This window comes from Microtus oregoni, unplaced genomic scaffold, assembly GCF_018167655.1.
Source record: "Microtus oregoni isolate MIOR12 unplaced genomic scaffold, Mior012 000035F_ref0000213, whole genome shotgun sequence".
In the NCBI taxonomy this organism is placed as follows: domain Eukaryota; kingdom Metazoa; phylum Chordata; class Mammalia; order Rodentia; family Cricetidae; genus Microtus; species Microtus oregoni.
In genome coordinates, this window is record NW_024543094.1 from 26,268,373 (window position 1) to 26,280,930 (window position 12,558).

The window sequence follows — 12,558 nt, forward strand, 5'->3', positions numbered from 1 at the left end:
ATCCATTGCTGGTGGGAATGCAATTTTGTGCAACCACTGTGGAAGTCAGTGTTTCGGTTTCTCAGGAAATTCGGGATCAACTTACCCCTGGACCCAGCAATACCACTCTTGGGAATATACCCAAGAGATGCTCTATCAAATGACAAAAGCATTTGTTCAACTATGTTCATAGCAGTATTATTTGTAATAGCCAGATCCTGGAAACAACCTAGATGCCCTTCAATGGAAGAATGGATGAAGAAAGTATGGAATATATACACGCTAGAGTACTACGCTGCGGTAAAAAACAATGACTTCTCGAATTTTGCATGCAAATGGATGGAAATAGAAAACACTATCCTGAGTGAGGTGTCCCAGACCCAAAAAGATGAGTATGGGATGTACTCATTCATAATTGGTTTCTAGCCATAAATAAGGACCAAGGAGTCTACAATAGGTGAACCTAAAGAAGCTAAGGAAGAAGGTGAACCGAAGGAAAAACATATAGTTGTCCTCTTCGCTAAGGGAAGTAGACCAAATTTCCGGGGAGAAAATGGGATCTTGGGGGGGGGGTGGGATGGGGGTAAGGGGAGATGGGGAGAGAAAAGGTAGAAGGGAAGGAGGGGGGACCTGGGAAACGGGAGAATTGGGATAAAGGAAAGGTGGATAGGGGAGCACGGAACCACAATTCTTAGTTAAGGGAGCCACTTTAGGGTGGGCAAGCGACTTGATCCTAGAGGGGCTCCCTAGTGCCCAAGATGAGGTTCCCAGTTAGTTCCTTGGGCAGCTGAGGATTGGGAACCTGAAATGACCCTATCCTAGAGCAATACTGACGAATATCTTGCATATCATCATAGAATCTTCATCTGGTGATGGATAGAGATCGAGACAGTGACCCACACAGGAGCACTGGACTGAGCTCCCAAGGTCCCAAGGAGGAGCAGAAGGAGGGAGAACATGAGCAAAGAATTCGGGACCACGAGGCGTGCATCCACCCACTGAGACAGAGGAGCTGATCTACGGGGAGCTCACCAAGGCCAGCTGGACTGTGACCGAAAAAGCATGGGATAAAACCGGACTCTCTGAACATGGCGAACAATGAGGGCTGATGAGACACCAAGGACAATGGCAGGGGGTTTTGATCCTACTTAATGTGTTGGCTTTGTGGGAGCCTAGCCAGTTTGGATGTTCACCTTCCTAGATATGGACGGAGAGGACCTAGGACTTAACACAGGGCAGGGAACTCGGACTGCTCTGTGGACTGGAGAGGGAGGGGGAGAGGAGTGGGGGGAGGGGGAGAAGGGTGGGAGGAGGGGGAGAAGGGTGGGAGGAGGGGAAGGGAAATGGGAGGCTGGGAGGAGGTGGAAACGTGTTTTTTGTTTATGTTTTTTTTTTCTTCTTTTCGCAATAAAAAAAAAATTCCAAAAAAAAAAAAAAAGAAATTCCATCTCCCCACAGAACAGAATGACTAGCATCAGGAGAGAAAGAACAAATGCTGCCAGGATATGGGAGAGGGGTGTCTGGGACGCTTTTATTCATGCTAGAGGAACTGGAAATTAGTGTGACCAATATAGAAATCAGTTTGAAGTTCCCTAAGAAACTAAAGCTAGAAGTATCATGATTCAGCTCTCCTGCCCCTGGGTGTGTGCCTCAAGGAAGAATCTAAGTCTGCAGACTACAGAGATAATGCACATTCCCTTCAGCGTGCCACAATTCACAATGCTCAGACATGCTATCAGCATGCACGTTTATCAACAAAGGGATGAGTAAAGGAAATGTGGTCTGTATACACAATAGAGTAAATAAAGAAGATGAAAATTATGTCATTTACAGAAAAAAATGAGTAGAATGATTAATCATTATATTAGGTAGAGGTGATCACGTACTTTCTCTCATATTTGTGTCAGTGAAGGAGACCAGTTGGATGTAAGAGAAAGAAGCAAGAGGAGGAAATGGTGGTGAATATGAACAAAGCACTTGGAATATATGTCTTGAAATGTCACATCAATCATATCCTTTTAATTACAAATAGCTGTTTCGGTTTATAGATGCTACAGGGCCACAGTGTACAAAGAGAATTTTGTAAGCTTTGTGTTAACTGGGAATAACTAACCACTCAAAGATCTTTTATAAAGTATTTAAACCCCTTCTTCTGTATGTTGGAGAGTTCTGTGTAGTGAGCTGTGTGGTGTCACACCTGATGGAGATGTATAATCAACTCCTGAGATGGCTAAGGCCTGACCTATGCTATGATCATGCAATGATCATCAGCTGCTTGCATATGCGTGGGCCTATGGGCAGTGCCCACCTGGCAATCCAGGATTGGCAGCCCATGCCTACTTAAGGGATGGGAGAGGTTTACCCAGGAGGACAGAGAGAGAGGAAGGAGAGAGGGGGAGGGAGAGAGAAAAAGAGAATTGTAAAAGGTCCTGGAATAAACTGCAGTGAGAAGAGCTCTGGTGTGTCACGTGTCATTCCTTGCGGGACGAGACTGAACGTGACAGTTCTATGACTTCACAGGGTACATGCATGTTTGTAATTTACAACCCACTTCACCCAGGTTCATTGTTTCTGGTCATCTCACTGACCTACATATGCTGGCTAGATTTCCTATCGGGGCACTAGAACCACAGAATTTCCCCCACACTGTCTACCCCCACCCCATATTTTCACAAAACATCTATTCACACAAAATAATGGGTGTGGAAATCTTTGCTGGACTTTTGAAAACAACAGACGTAGCAATGATAGCCTAATAATGTTCTTTGATATGCATACAGGCTGCATATATGTGGATACATAAATACTAACATGCAAAAACGTATGCCCCTCCACACAGCACACAGATATTTGAAGTTAGATAAGCAGTCTCCCACTGCACACACACATGATTTTTATTTTGTTTTATTTCTAACTAAGGAAGAGGTTTGCATAGTTCACAAATAAAAGCCAACCAAAAAAATCGCTTAGTGATAGACCCTGCTTTGTCTCATGTATCCTACCCACCTACCAAATGTGATTATAAGCTGTCTATGTAATTCTTTCAGAATTTATATAAGCAAATATAAGTTTATATACCTGCATCATGTTTTGTTGGTTGTGGTACTAAATATCAAAGCCTGGGACTTTCTTACTCGAGGCAAAAACTGATCTACATCCCCAAGCAATGTTTGTTTTTGTTTTTAGAGATAGGATCTCATCATGTAGCCCAGGCTGGGTTTGAGCTAGATAACCTTCCGCCTCACCTCTTGAGTTCTGGGATTATAGACACAAACCAACATGCCAGACTATAATACACTCTCTTAAACAGTATCTTACCATAGACACGTTTCATATATTTCTGTTTTTATTTAGCAGTCTATTCTGGATTACTTTCTCAGCCCTGGATCCCAGGCTTCTCCACCCTTCCCTACTGATGCAATGCTCCATTATGCAGATGCACCATTGATTTTCAGCAATCTCCTATTACTGGACAATTTCCAGACACATTCAAAAGGAACATAGGTAATTTCCAGTCTCCTCTCATTACAAACACTGCTGTGATGAGTAATCTTTTATATTCTCCATTTTGCACGTACACGGTCATATTTGTAGGATAAATTCCCAGAAGTGGAATTGCTAGGTCAAGTGGTAAATGCATTCGTAATTTAAATAGATGCAACCAAATCCTCTCTAATGCCGGCGTTGCCTTGCACACAAGTAGGTGCATTTGAGTGCCTGTTTCTTCACAGTTCAGGCAACAGTGTGTGCTGTAAAATTTTGGGATTTTAATAATCTCAGTCACAGTGCACAGATTTTCAAGTGCAATTTTATTTTACATTCTTTTATTTAAATACTTATTTGAAATCCAGAAATACCATTCTGGCAAAATGTGATATTGAATAGATGGAAAGAAAGCTACAGAGGAAGAAGAATGATCAGCATAAAGTCCATATGAGATAAAGAGGTGATTAAAAGTAAGTTGATACTAAAGACAGGAAATGAAAAAAACATAGGGTATATTGTTCTTGTTCTGTGAGGAGCAGTGTTTGATTTATTTTGCTTTGATGAGGCAACTTAGGCATTTCTAATGTATGAGTAAAGAAGACAAAAATAAGAATGATTAGAGCTGGAGAGTTGGTTCAGCGGTTAAGACACATAGTGCCTTTTCAGATGACCTGGGTTCACCACCTAGTATCTGCATGGTGACCCACAGCTGCCTGTAGCTAGAGACTCAGGTTATATAGCACTCTCTTCTGGCCTCTTGAGTGCTCCTGCATGCATGTGATGCACACAAACTTAGACAAAAACACATATACACATCAAATAAATAACAGGAAGTTAGATTATAGGTAGAAATACTTTTTAAAGAATAATTCCTAAGCTCTGGTTTGGGAAATCTGAGTGATAATAATGTGTTTTGCTATAACGGATAAAGTAGAATAAAAGCAGATTTGGTGAAAGGGAGAAAATGAAGGAAGTCAAGTAGTCACATGTTGGAAGACATCAGATTGGTAATTTGAAGTAACTGAGATTGTCAGTGTATATATATATATATATATATATATATATATATATATATATATGTAATCAAGTCAAAAGGCTGGATATAATATAGATAAAGAACACAAGGCCCACATTCTATCCATAACGAATGTTAACATTTGAAAGTAAGGTAGAAGGATAACCACAGACAAAGCAAAATCCTACAAATGTAATCTCATAGGACCCCAAAGCACTGTTCTAAAATCAAGTAATGATCACTATGTCTCGTGTTGCTGAGAGCTCAAAAATGATGAGGACATATGTCAACAATATTGGGTGACTTAAAATTAATGACTTATACTGGTAAAAGAATATTTTTTGTGGATTGATGAGCAGACTAAAGATTGTACCTAAAGAGATAAGCAATGAAAGGGAGGTGAAGGAAAGGCATGATGTAAAATTATTTGAAAAGTTGGCCATGGACAGAATCAGAGAAACATTAGATAATCATGGAAAGTTCTGATATTAATTTATATGCCACCAGATGCAAAGGCCTCTTCATTATAAGGTTTATGAGTTTTCCTAATTTCTTCTTTGGCTTCAACTAACAGGGCTTTATCTCTCCCTTCTTACACTACTGTCTTCAATTTGTCTAAGGAATAAACTTCCTGGCATAGCATAGTTGCTCAGGAAGAATCCATCCAAAGACTCATGTGTTAAAGGCTTCTTTGACATTTGACACCACTGAAAAATTGTATATAACAAGGGCATCAGCTTCTATTTTCCACCAATGGATTGAGTTCATAGCTATAGATCACCTGAAGATTGAAGGAGTTGTTTAGAAGTGGGTCACTGGAGATGTGCGTTGAGGGGACATCTTGTCACTTGGACACACACCTCGAATATCTCTGCTTCCAGACTTCTAAGAAGTGAGCAGTGTTTGCATCTATGCTCTTCCACCATTATATTTCCACCTCACCACCAACCTAAAAGAAATGTCACCATCTCACAGTGTATGTAAACTTCTGGAACCGTGATCTAGAACAAATCTTGTCCTTTGTAGTTGCTTATCACAGATACAAAACAATACCAGGGAGTGGTGACTCATGCCTTTAATCCCAGCACTAGGGAGGCAGAGGATGGCAGATCTCTGTGAGTTTAAGGCCAGTCTGGTCAATGGAGCTAGTTCCAGGACATCAGGGCTACTTAACAGTTGTATGTCTGAGGCAGACTGCAGGGCCACTGGCAGTGGAACAAGGATTTATCCCTACTGCTTGTACTGGCTTTTTGGAACCCATTCTCTATGGAGGGATACCTTGCTCAGCCCAGATATAGTAGAGAGGGCCTTGGTCCATCCTCAAAGCAATGTGCCTTATCCTCTCTGAGGAGTGCATTGGGGGAGATGGAGGGAATGGGAATAGGGGAGGGAGTGGGAACTAGGATTGGTATGTAAAATTTTTTTGTTTTTAAATAAATTAAAAAAGAAAAAGCAAACAAACAAAAATCTTACTGGCTAACAAAACTAATGGTTGATCCTGATTTTTTGCAAAGTCAGTGAACTTTGGTATTTTACTTTTAATATATTGTATAAAAAATAATGCTAGCATTGACTCCCTAATGCTGCAGTAAATTGGGGTTTGTACAAAATTAACATAAAAATACTAAAAGGTAGGACCAATTATGATTTTCCAATCTCATAAGTCAAGTAAATGAGTCTAAGTTTGCTGTCTATGTAAGATTTAAAAAGAAATCAGCTATTCCAGAACCTCTGTGTAAAGACAGTATTTTTAGTCATTTAAAAACATATATATGGAACTAATCAGAATACTATATAGGGTAATAATAATTATTTTTTATTATCTATGTGTATGGGTGTTTTGCTTGCATGGATGTCTGTGTACCGCATGCACACAGTGCCCATGTAGGCCAAAGGAGACGTCAGATCCTCTTGAACTGGAGTTATAGATGTTTGTGAGCCACCATGTGGGTGCTAGGAAGTGAAGCCAGCCGCTCTGGATGAGCAGCCACTGCTCTTAACTCCGCGTCCATCTTTCCAGCCTCAATAATATTTTTAAAGATTTATTTAAATTTTAATTATATGTGCATGCACATCCTTCTGTGTGGTAATAGGGGAGTTGTGAGACCCCTGATGGGAATACTGGGAACCAAACTTGGGTCCTCAGAAAGATCAATATGGATTCTTCACTACTGAATCATATCTCCAGCCCCAATACTACATTGTTTAACAGGGAAGAATTGGAACCTAGAATTTCAGTCTATGCATCTCTATTTGTCCATTTGTTTTCCCCCATCCTGTCCCCTGAGGAAACCCTGATAAGATTTGATGGGAGTCTAAATTTATTGTACAGTGGGCCCAGCAGTGAATTTCATTTCTGAAGCCTGACTCGAATAATAACATTTAATATATTGATTTACATTTTACAATCACATGCAATTTAGCATGAATCTTTTCTCATCCAAATGTCTTGTTTTGTATTTATAATTTTTAGTGGCAGGCTTCGTTGAACTAGTAAGGGCATGTCTCCTAAATACAGGCTGATATCTTTGACATTTTCAGTACAACTTTTCAGAAATGGATAGAGAAGCATGCTTCTTGGAACCAGTAATTTGCTTTTCTAGTAAACATCGTGCAGCAAAGGTTGGAGACATCACTTTCCAGCAAAATACATGAACATCGAGCATTTTCTCTGGTCTTGTAATGATCATATTATGTCATCACAATCAGTATTGTCTAATTCAGAATCTGAAAGTATAGAGGATTTTGTTAAACATTTTATTAGTTTAAAGTGTTGACAACTTAGTATGAAATGATTTTCAGGGGAAAAAATGAGTCACTGTCAGTACAAGAATACCAGCAGTAAATATTACTTTAAATATTCAGTTACTCAAAAGAAGAAAAATACCATATGCAAGTAGAAAAATGGATGAAAATAAATCTTTATTTCTAATTTCTTATCCCCAGCCATGCTCACTGAATGGTGAAAATCATTTATCCATGTACTCTTAGTAACCTCTGACAAGCGACTGCATGGGGGTTATCGCATGAACATGAATTTGGGAAACTTACTGCATCTATGAACAAACATATTGATTGAAGCAGGGAAGGAAACCAGCCATCCAAATAATTAAAGAGGTTATTCCACTGCCTTAAGTACCTCAACTGTCTCAGCAAAAGTAGAACTTTTGCCAAAAGTGTCCCCAAAATAATTACAAGTCCCTGTCCTACTTGAGTGCTGCTCATGGAGTCTGACAAGAGTAAACTTCACCTGGGCATAACAAAACAGAGAGAGCATATGGCTTTGATTGAAAGGCAGTCCAGCATCTAGGGTTCTTACTTATTTTTTATTGCTGTATTTGTGGAAGAGGGCACATGTTCATGTGTACGTAGGGACACATGTTTGTAATGGTGTGCGACAATCTCAGGTATTGTTCATCAGGCTCCATCCATTTGGTTTTATGAGTCAGTTTCCTGTTGGCTTGGGGTTCGCCAATTAAGCTAAGTGAGATGGTCAGTGGGCACTGGGGATCTGCAGATCTGCCCTTCTCCAGTGCTGTGACAATGAGCTTGTGCCACTATATCACCTTGACCATAGGTACTAAGGATTGAGCTAGGTCTTCCTGTGTGTATAGCACACGCTTCACTAAGTTACTCCCCCAGGCCCGAGCTCAGATTTTATCAAACATATTTTCAGATCAGGTCAAGTGCAACTGACCGGACACCTGCATAGGGCACAAGGGTCCTTCCCATTCTTTGGGCTATACCATTGAATTAGAGAAACCTGATTGGTTTCTTTTCCATTTGCAGGCACTGCTCATCTGTAGGGAAAGCTGCTGATTCCAGCTTCCATTGCTTGCCTTTCTCTTGAACACCAGTAAATGTGCTGCTCAATGTCTAACTTCTTGATAATCTTTCCCCTGGATGTTAATCTTTGGAGAATGGAGAGAGTTCTTACATAGTTTAATACAATTCCAGAGCAATGAGCATCTTTACCCTGAGTTTTCAAAGGAGATATCATCATATAGGGCAAAAAACTAACCAATTGTCCCAGGCTCACAAATAAATCCTGTCAGGCAACTATAACTGATACACTATTTGCTGCTTCGCATACAACTGTATCGCTATGATTTTCTCGGTGTCTTAACGAAGGGAAGCATGCTCAAGTCACCATAGGCCAACACAAACATTGTAAAGCCAAGTGTTAATCCACACGCAAGATGCTCAAAATCTTTCTCTTTTAAAAAGACACATTTATTCAGCGTCATGATCAGACTTTAACAATCAACAGCATGGGTGAGAAAAAGTAAAACCCTGTGTTATAATGCTTTTCACTTTCTGCAGAACAGAAACTAAAACAACATGTTATACAATTAGCTACAAATACAGTCCTGGAGGTTTTCTGCCCATACACGTGAGGATCGTCTAAAACATGTCTTCTTTGTAGCCAAGCACCTTGGCTGAGTTCATAAACCTGTTCATCTGTAGCTTCCCTGTCACTTCTCTGGCTCTCCTCTCCTGCTGAGCTGTGTATCCTGGCTGTAATTAGAACCTCCTGCCACTGCCACTGCTATAGCTGCTGTTTCTGTTGAAACCACTATAGTCACCTTGGTTTCATGGTTTAGCAAAATACTAGCCCCCACCACCATAGGCCAGAGTTTCAGCACTATGGTGCAACATTTGAAGACTGATTATTGTAATTGCCAAAATCTTCGTAGCTTCCACCACCTCCAAAATTGTTCCCATCATACCAAATCCATTATAGCCATCCCCACTGCTACCATAGCCACCACCACCACAGATGCCACTGAAGCCATCAGAACCACTGAAGTTTCTCCATTTACTAAAATTATCATTGCCACCAAAACCTCCTCCATGACCACCCCAAAGCTTCCGGAACAATTTCAACCTCTTTGGCTGGACGAAGCACTAGCCAGATCTTGCTTTGATAAGGCTTTTCTTACCTCACAGTTGTGGGCATTCACAATATGGTATTTCTGAATAACAGTCTTGTCTACAAAGTCATGGTCATCAATGGTGACAAAAGCAAAACCTCTTTTCTCCACTGCCTCTGTCAGTCATGACTTCAAATACGTCATTTTTCCCATAGTAATCAAAATAATCTTTCAGGTTATGTTCTCCAGTGTCTGCTTTAACACCACCAACAAACATCTTTTTCACAGTTAAGTGGGCACCTGGTCTCTGAGATTCCTCTCTTGACATGGCGCTCTTAGATTCCACAACTCTTCCATCCACCTTATGGGGTCTTGCATTCATAGCGGCATCCACTTGCTCAACAGTAGCATATATATCAAACCCTAAGCCCCTGGGTTTCTTAGTATTTGGATCTCTCACAACCACACAGTCTGTGAGTGTTTCCCATTGCTCCAAAATGGCTCCTCAGATTCTCGTCAGTTATTTCAAAGTTCAACCCTCCAAAGAAGAGCTTCCACAGCTTTTCTGGCTTTTGTAGAGACTTGGACATAATGGCAGCGAAATGAGAGTCTTCAGTGAGGCTTTCTCAGCCACAACTACAGGCAGAAAGGTTACTCTCAAAATCTTTAAAACACTTGGTTCAAATTGCCAAACTCTTTTTAAGGCTACAACTACCCTGATACCCAAACCACATAAAGACATTACTAAGAAAGAGAATTACAGACCAATCTCACTTATGAACATTGATGCAAAAATACTAAATAAAATATAGGCAAATTGAATCCAAGAACATATCAGAACCATCATCCACCCTGATCAAGTTGGCTTCATCCCAAAGATGCAGGAATGGTTCAACATATGAATATCTGTCAACGTAATGCACCATATAAACAAACAGGAAAATAAAAACCACAGGATCATCTCATTAGATGCTGAAAGAGCTTTCAACAAAATACAACATCCCTTCATGATAAAGGTCTTGGAGAGAGCAGGGATACAAGGAATGTACCTAAACATAATAAAGACACTATACAGCAAGCCAACAGCCAACATCAGACTAAATGGAGAGAAACTCACAGCAATTCCACTGAAATAAGGAATAAGACAAGGTTGTCCACTCTCTCCATATCTATTCAATATAGTTATGAGGTCCTAGCTAGAACAATAAGACATCAAAAGGAGATGAAGGGGATACAAATCAGAAAAGTCAAACTCTCACTATTTACTGATGACATGATAGTTTACATAAATGACACCAAAAATTCTACCAAGGAACTTCTACAATTCATAAATACTTTCAGTAATGTAGTAGGATACAAGATTAACTAAAAAAAAAAAAAAAGTAACCCTCCTGTACACAGATGATAAGTGGGCTGAGAAAGAAATCAGTGAAACATCACCCTTCACAATAGCCACAAATAGCACAAAATACCTTGGAGTAACTCTAACCAAACAAGTGGAAGACTTGTATGACAAGAACTTTAAATATTTGAAGAAAGAAGTTGACGAAGACACCAGAAAGTAGAAAGATCCCCCATGTTCTTGGTAGAATTAACATAGTAAAAATGGCAATCTTACCAAAAATAATCTACAGATTCAATTCAATGTCCATCAAAATCCCAGCAAAATTCTTCAAAGACCTTGAGAGAATGGTACTCAACTTCATATGGAAAAACAAAAAACCCAGGATAACCAAAGCAATCCTGTACAATAAAAGAGCCATCACAATCCCTGACTTCAAACTCTACTACAGAGCTACAGTACTAAAAACAGTCTGGTATTGGGATAAAAAGAGACAGGAGGACCAATAGAACTGAATCAAAAACCCAGATATTAATCCACACACCTTCAAACACCTGATTTTTGACAAAGAAGCAAAGAATATCAAATGGAAAAAAAATTACTGATGACAACTATGGTGGAGAGGTTGTGGGGTAAAGGGAACACTCCTGCATTACTGGATAAGGAAAATGTGGTACATTTACACAATGGGGTATTACACTGCAGAAAAAAACAGCAACATCTTGAAATTTGCAGGAAAAATGGATGGAGCTAGAAAACATCATTTTGAGTGAGATAACCCAGACCCAGAAAGACAATTATCACATGTACACACTCATGAGTGGTTTTTAAACATAAAGCAAAGAAAATCAGCCCACAAATCCCAGTGAACCTAGATAACAATGAGGACTCTAAAGAGACATACATGGATCTTATCCACATGGGTAGTAGAAAAAAGACAAGATTTCCTGAGTAAATTGGGAGCATGGGAACATTGGGAGAGTGCTGAAGGGGAGGGGAGAAGCAGGAAGGGAAGGAGAGAAAAATGTAGAACTCAATAAAAATTAAAAAAGAAAAAAAACACTTGGTTCAATAACAAATCTATTCCTTAAAATTTCAGGAAAGATGGTGTTGACTTTATTTTATATTGATTCTATTCATTTGTCAGATTTCAAATTATTCATAAAGTAAGCACATTTCTTTTATCTAGGTACATCCTTCTTAAATATATGGCATTGTAACTAGGAATTCCATTTATCCATGGAAAGGAAACGTCTCATATCTCAGATATTATAACAAGATATTAAGGCTTATGTAAAATGTATACATACCATCTGTGCTTCTGTGATCTGTGGATAGCTTCATGTGTTACAGACCCTGAACATGGCTCAGTAGGTTTGTCCTCATCTGCACTTCTGTGATTGATCTTTGGATGGCTTCATGTGGTACAGACTATGAACATGGCTCAGTAGGCTTATCTTCATTTGTGTTCTGTGATCAGTGGATGGTTTCACATGGTATAGACCATGAACAGGGCTTACTATGTTTGTTCTCTGTATGCTTCATTTAGACCAGTTTTCTAGCAAGTTCTCCTGACAGCCTGTGGAGTATCAAAGTAAACCCTGGCATTTCATTTTAAAGGGTGTTCCAGGGAACTAGAATATACAGACAGCCGCACTGAAGTCACAGAATTTAGATACATGCTTACTTAGGAAAACTAATACAAAAGCACTCATTTAAAAATCCTAGCAATGCTGAAGAGAACAAAAATCTTCCTTGGTCACAAGAACCACTGTTGATACTAGAAATAGGCCTATACTAATAGTGCTTAGTATATTTAAACAAAAAAAATGTTCCCATGAGCTATGAGTTTATCTTTCCTC

At 39.6% G+C, this 12,558-nt stretch overlaps 1 pseudogene; it reads right to left on the reverse strand.

Moving 5' to 3' along the window:
• Positions 1 to 9,004: 9,004 nt before the first annotated feature.
• LOC121432733 lies at positions 9,005 to 9,944 on the reverse strand (annotated as a pseudogene).
• Positions 9,945 to 12,558: the final 2,614 nt, after the last annotated feature.